Source organism: Bos indicus x Bos taurus, chromosome 6 (assembly GCF_003369695.1).
Source record: "Bos indicus x Bos taurus breed Angus x Brahman F1 hybrid chromosome 6, Bos_hybrid_MaternalHap_v2.0, whole genome shotgun sequence".
Taxonomy (NCBI): Eukaryota; Metazoa; Chordata; class Mammalia; order Artiodactyla; family Bovidae; genus Bos; species Bos indicus x Bos taurus.
Window position 1 is genome coordinate 61,815,833 of NC_040081.1, and position 7,351 is coordinate 61,823,183.

The 7,351-nt window shown below is 38.6% G+C and overlaps 1 pseudogene; it reads right to left on the reverse strand.

Moving 5' to 3' along the window:
* Positions 1 to 571: 571 nt before the first annotated feature.
* On the reverse strand, positions 572 to 2,891 carry LOC113894616 (annotated as a pseudogene).
* Positions 2,892 to 7,351: the final 4,460 nt, after the last annotated feature.

Here is a 7,351-nt window from a genome sequence, read left to right on the forward strand (position 1 = left end):
GAGGTCATATATTTTATTTTATTTCATATTTATAAAATTGATCAGGAGACAGTGAATATATATGTATGTGTATAGTTAGAAAGCAGCAAACAAAAACCAAAAGATGCTAGGTAAGGGAAGCTGAACATAAACTAGAGGGTCTACAATTGAACTATTGGTTGAATTGATTTGAATTTAGTACTTCTATTTGACTATTACATTATATTATTGCTCCATATTGTTGATGTAAGTGTACTAATGAAATGCACTTACTTTTGCTTTCTTTTTTTTTTTTTGCATATCAACAACTTTCTTTATTTCTGAATGTCACAAACTTCAATCAGAATACTTTAAAAAATATTATTTTGCATGCATTTAAGAAATCTGACAAAGGACAAGGAGCAAGTTAACTTGCATTATGCTATGGAGTTTGAACTGTACAGCCAATGAACACATATTTAAAATCATTAGGTACAGGTAACCATGAACACGTCACTGTATTAATCAGATGGCATCCTACCTCTATGCACACATTCATGTAGTACTACGAGTAATTACCCTGCAGCAGAGGCAAAATGGAGATGGAATCTCCCTAAAAAGCACCCACAGTCCCTCTCTCATCAGAATCTTCAAACAATTTGTCACTGGACTCATCATCAAACAACTTCTCGTTGGAATCATCATCTTCAAACACCTTTTCATCTATGTCTTCATCGTACTTTACATCTCCATCTTCCTTATCTTATTTTCCGTCTGAATCTTCAAATACCTTTTCATCTGCATCATCTTCTTCGTCCTTTTTATCAGCATCTTCAAGTTCCTTTTCTTCTGCATCTTCTTCGTCCTCTTTCTCATCTGACTCATTGTCAAATACCTTTTCATATGCATCTTCCTCTTCTTCCTTTTCATCTGACTCTTTGTCAAACTCTTTCTCAGAGCCTTCTTCATCAAATACTTTTTCAGAGCTGTCATCCTTGAATTCTGATTTTTCAGACTCATTTTCGTCTAACTCTTTTTCCGGAATGTTTTCTTTAAATTCCTTGTCAGAGGCATTTTCTTCAAAACCTTTCTCAAGGCCATTTTCTTCTAACTCTTTCAGAGCCATCATCAAACTGCTTTTCTGAGAAGTCTTCAGACTCTTGTTCTGAGTCGTCATCTTCAGAAGCCACCTTTTGGGGGCTGGTCTCCCCCTCATACTCCTTGCCGGGGCCTTCTTCTTCAGACTCCTCACGGCCATTCTTGTCAGGATCCATTCTGAGTTTCTTCTTTTTGGATTCTCTTTCAGGGACTGTCTCTTTTGACTATTTGTTAGGATTATCCTCTTCACGCTCTTTCTCAGGGCTGCCTTCTCCAGACTCTCTCGGGGAAGTCTTCTTCACGCTCTCTTTTGGGACAGCCTTCCTTAGACTCTCTTTCGAGGCAGCTCTCTTCAGATTCTTCTTGGGGACCTTCAGCTTCTTTTTCAGGGCCATTTTCTTTAGCATCTTTTTCAGAAGCAGCTTCTTCAACTTCTCCCCCATCTTGCATTTTTTCAAACTTCTTTTCATCTATAGGTTCTTCAAATGCCATTTCAGTTGCAGCTGCTTGAACACTTGTTTGAGATGTGCCAGGGTGCTCAGAAAAATGCCCAACTCTAGAAGGCCCTGCCCTTTCTGGAGCATGGATGGAATCTGAATGTTGCAGGCCTCTGTTGGCCTCAGGAGCATTGAGGAAAGCCTCCTATCCTCTCAGCCTTTCCTCCCTTTCTCTTGTGGTCTCCTCCACCTGATAATCCGAGGTTCCATCCCACACTTGGGCAGTGATTTGATGCCCACCAAATCACCTTCCATTGAGGGTTTGAATACAATAATCAACTTCCTCTGGATCCCTAAAGGACACAGAGGCCACACCATCGGGGTGTCTATCAAAGAGAAGGAGCTTCCTAATTTGTCCAAACTTTGAACACTCTACTCGAAGGTCTTCTCTGATTTCATTCAACACCAGTGGATCATCCTCAAAATCCACTGGATGAAACATGTTTTTGATGATGACAACTCTCTCACGGTGCATTCGGGATGAGCCAGCTCGTCTCTCAGGTCTCCAATCCAACTGCTTTTGTTGCATAGACAGCTTTTCCTTGTAGTCTTTGCACTTCTTTTTCTTCTTTGAGGCGTCATATTCTCCCTTCAACTGAAATTTTGCCAACTCTGCATGTAATTTGTAGCCTCTAATTTCATCTTCATCCAAAAGTTTTAATGCCAGATCCACAGATTCTCTCTTCAAATAACAGCAAAATCCATCTCCTTTAAGATTTCCTTGGTTATCTTTGTAAAGCTTGACCTTAAATTCTTCTGTTTGAGGATCTCTCATAATAATGCCAAACTTTGACATGAGCTGTATAAATTCATCCACTGTAATGTCTGGAGGCAAACCAGACACATAAACATTTGTATTTCTGCCTTCTTCAACATGAAACCATCCTGATTCAGCCTTTCTCTTTTCTCCCTTATTTTTCGGATCACTGGGATCAGGGGGTTGTCTTTGCGGAGGTTCTTCTGAAGTCCTAGCACTGACATCTTGGACACTTGCAGTAGAACTAGATGCACCATCGTTAGAAAAGCCATAATTGGCCTCATATGTAGCAATGAAATCTTCAGTGATCTTGGGGAACCAAGCCTTCTTGTCTAGGTCCCACTCGTATGGGGTGTCAGTCTGCTGCTGCCCGAAAGAATCGGTTTCTCCACCAGGATCTTTCTTGGTGTCGTTGTCCTTGGTGTCTCCATACAATTCTTGCATTCGCAACTGCTCATCAAACTCGTCGTTTGCATCCAAGTTGTTGCCGCTCATGTTGCCCACTTAGCCTAGAGGCAAGGTCCGGTCGAGCGAAGAGGCCGAGCTGATGCTGGAGGGGAACAGAGAAAAGGAGGTTGGCCACACTCAGCCCGCTCCCCACCGCCCCCTGGCCCGCCTCCCTGTGGCGCCCCAGCAGCCCCTCAGAAGTCAGGGCCACTCGCCGGCCTCACCGCCCCTGCTTCTTCATGCTTGTTTTCATAAGATGAAAATGATTTTCTTAAGAAAATCAACAATATGGAATGATATAACTTTCCTAATGTAGCATATGTCTGCAAGGGGTTAAATGATGTCTCCCCCAAAATCATATGTCCGATCCCCCAGTAGCTGAGAATGTGACCTTATTTGAAAATAGGGTCATTGCAAATGTAACTAGTTAAGATGAAGTCCTTAGGGTGGGCCCTAATTTAATGTGGCTGGTGTCCTTATAAAAGGGGAAGTATGGGTCCAGATACACACACAGGAAGACTATCATGTGACAATGAAGGCAGAGATTGGGTGGTGCTTACATAAGTCAAGAAATGCCAATTATTACAGCATACCACCAGAAGCTAGAGGAGAGGCTTGGAGCAGATGCTCCTTGCCCCTAGAAAGAATCAACTCTATTAACACCTTGATCTCAGACTTCTAGCCTCCAGAACTCTGAGACAAAAATTCCTTGTTATTTGTGCCACCCAGTTTTTGGTACTTGGATATGGCAGCCTTAGCAAACAAAGGCAAATGATAAGAATTTTAAAAAACATATAAAGAATATTGAGTTCATAAAGTGAAATTTAGAAAAATGAACATAATGGCATTATGTCAACTGTTGCATACACTCAGGGGTTAATCACTGCCTTTCCAGATGGTGGAAGCTGTGACCATGAATTTCAACATGGCTGAACCAGCTGTAAGCAAATTCTATGCTGTTATAAATCACTTAATTAAAAAAAGATATTTAGTCTCTTAGGAGTGATATAAATTTTTTTGATTAGAAATGGAACATTTGGAAGCAATCTTTACAAAAAGAACATGAGGCAGTAAAGGAAGATGAATCAGAAATAGAAGGTTAGTGTCATTTCAAAAACTGTATGTGGGCATATTACTTCATTTCTAACCTAAAATGTCCCCTGTAGTATCATAATAAAAAAAGATAGTCAACTTTAGAGGGAGTGTTAAGAATAAAAATTACCTAGACTTTTGACATTTAGATTTTCATCTAAAATAGAGCCTGCTTCCAAGTTGATATAAGAAATAGGCTTGTTAATAGATTGACTTGTGCATAAAACTCAGTGGTTTTTGCCCTAGAGAAGGTACAAAGAAGCCACATCATTAATTCCTCCTCCAGGGGAACAAATGTTCAGTCTTTCTTTCTATCCATAACCAAGTCTTATACCCAGAGCCTACAGTATTTTGCAGCAAGTTTGAGGTGTTTGATTCTAAATATAGGGGAAAGCATTTTTATTAATTTGTAAACCTTTAACAGTTATACTGAAAAGTTTTTTATTTTCTTAATCTTGTCTTTCTGGAGTCTCCGTATTTCTTTTTAAAAAATATTTTAGTTTTATTGGAGCATATTTGATTTACAGTGTTGTGTGAGTTTCAAGAGTATAGCAAAATCATTCAGTTATCCTTTTTTAGATTCTTTTCCATATAGGTTATCACAGAATATTGGGTAGGGTTCCCTGTGCTATAGAGTAGATCTCCATAGGTCTTCTATCTTACATAATGTGTGGGTTTTATCCCAAACTCCTTACTTATCCCTCCCCCCATTTTCCCCTTTGGTAACCATAACGTCATTTTTGATATCTGTGAGTCTGCTTCTATTTGTAAATAAGTTCATTTGTATCTTTTTTTTTAAACAATTAGATTCCACATATGAGTGGCATCATATGATATTTTTCTTTCTCTGTTTTATTTCACTTAGTATGATAATCTCTACATGCATCCATGTTGCTGCAGATGACATTACTTCATTCTTTTTTATGACTAAGTAATATTCTGTTGTGTATATGGACCACAACTTGTCTATTCATCTGCTGATGTACATTTAGGTTGCTTCTATGTCTAGAACAAAAAAAGTTTTAAATTTTTATGGAAACACAAAAGACCCCAAATAGCCAAATCAATCCTGACAAAGAAGAATGGAGCTTGAGGAATCACACTGTCTGACCTCAGACTATATTACAAAGCTACAGTAGTCAAAACAGTATGGCACTGGGAAAAAAACAGACATAATCAGTGGAACAAAGTAGAAAGACCAGAAATAAACCCATGCAATTATGGGCAATTAATCTCTGACAAAGGAGGCAAGAATATACAAGGGGGAAAAGACAGTCTCTTTAATAAGTGGTACTGGGAAAACTGAACCATCACATGTAGAAAGTGAAATTAGAACATGCTCTAACACTGTATACAAAAATAAGCTCAAAATGGATTTAAGACCTAAATGTAAGACCAGGTACAAAAGACCCCTACAGGGAAACATAGATAGAACATTATTTAACATAAATCACAGCAACATATTTTTGGATCTATCTCCTAGAACATTGGAAATAAAAAAAAAAGATAAACAAATGGTAACTTTTAGTTAGACTTAAAAGCTTTTGCACAGCAAAGAAAATCATAAACAAAGTGAAAAGACAACCTATGGACTGGGAGGAAATATCAATATTTGCAAATGATGCTACAGATAAGGTATTAACTTTCAAAATATACAAATAGATCATATAACTTAAACATTAGAAAAGACCCTGATTCTGGGAAAGATTGAAGGCAGGAGGAGAAGGGGTTCACAGAATGTGAGATGGTTGGATGGCATTTCTGACTCAATGGACATGAGTTTGAGCAAGCTCTGGGAGATGGTGAAGGACAAGGAAGCCTGGCGTGATGCAGTCCGTGGTGTTGCAAAGAGTCAGACATGACTGAGAGACTGAACAACAAAATCAAACAAACAACCTGATTAAAAACTGGACAGAAGACCAAGACCAGAAGACCTTAGACATTTGTTCAAGGCAGGTGGCAGTTTTAATAAGCAAGAGAGATTTTACATCTGAAACTTGTCTTGGGCAGCCCCATGAGCTCCACATCTACCCACCAGAATCTTAAAATTTTATGGAGAGGTTTTAACTGGGTCCATTACATATACATGTAGATGTTCTCAACAAAATACTATCTCATATCTACATTTGAAATGACTCCAGCAGGGGAGACAGTGAGGAGCCTCTGGTTGCCTAGCTCATCAGTCAACTGATAGTCATGTCTTCTTGATGACCTCCTCCAACAAGATGATGAGTAGAAAATCACAGTGCATAAATGTGTGCTGTTTATAATATTATGGGCTTCCCTGGTGGCTCAGATGGTAAAGAATCTTCCTGTAATGTGGGAGACCTGGGTTTGATTCCTGGGTTGTGAATATCCTCTGGAGAGGGAATGGCTACCCACTTCAGTATTCTGAAAAACATTAAATAATATTTAATAATAATAAAAATCAGTTTTTAATTAGGTTTATATATGTGTTTACTGAAAAATGAGGTGTCAGCATAATCATTTTGAAATTTTTCTAAGTTATTGGTGTCCTAGCAGTTTATTCATTTTCTACTGCTGAATTATTTTCCATGGTCTGAATAGAGGAATCAATTTTTATATCCATGTACTCAGTGATAGCCATTTGGATTATTTCCAGTTTTTAGCTGTTACAAATAAAGCTGCTATAAACATCCATCTACACATTTTTTTTTATGTACACATGTTTTTATTTCTTTGAGGCAAATACCTAGGCTTGGAAGGACTGGGTTATTTAGTTGTTGTTGTTCAGTTGCTCAGTCATGTCCGACTCCTTTTGGCCCCATGGACTGCGGCACACCAGGCTTCCCTGTCCTTTACTGTCTCCTGGAGCTTGCTCAAACCCATGTCCATTGAGTTGGTGATGCCATTCAACCATCTCATCCTCTGCCATCGTCTTCTCCCGCCGTCAATCTTTCCCAGCATCAGGGTCTTTTCCAATGAGTAGATGTATGTTTAGCTTAAGAAACTATTAGATGGTTGCTCAAAGTAGCATCAATTTACATTCCTATCAGCAACATGCATTCTCATATGTTCCAGTTATCCACACCCCCTAATACTTGTTATGACTTGATATGACCAGTCTTTTAAATGTAGACATTCTAATGGGTGTGTAGTAGTATGGTATGGCTTTTATTTGCATTTCCCTAATGATGGATAATATTGAGCATTGTACAAGGGCTTATCTGCTATCAGTAAATCTTGGGCAAAATGTTCAAATCATTTACTCTTTAAAAATTTTTTTTTCTTTTTATTATGGTCTGATATTTCTCTTTGTATTTGGATAAAAGTCCATTATCAGATATGAGATTTTCAAATATTTTCTCTCAGTTTATGGTTTGGTCTTTTTTGTTTTGTCTTTTTTTTTTTAATGGTGCCTTTTGGAGAACGGGGTCTTCCTCAGTAGCTCAGTTGGTAAAGAATCTGCCTGCAATGCAGGAGACCCTGGTTCGATTCCTGGGTTGGGAAGATCCGCTGAAGAAGGGATAGGCTATCCACT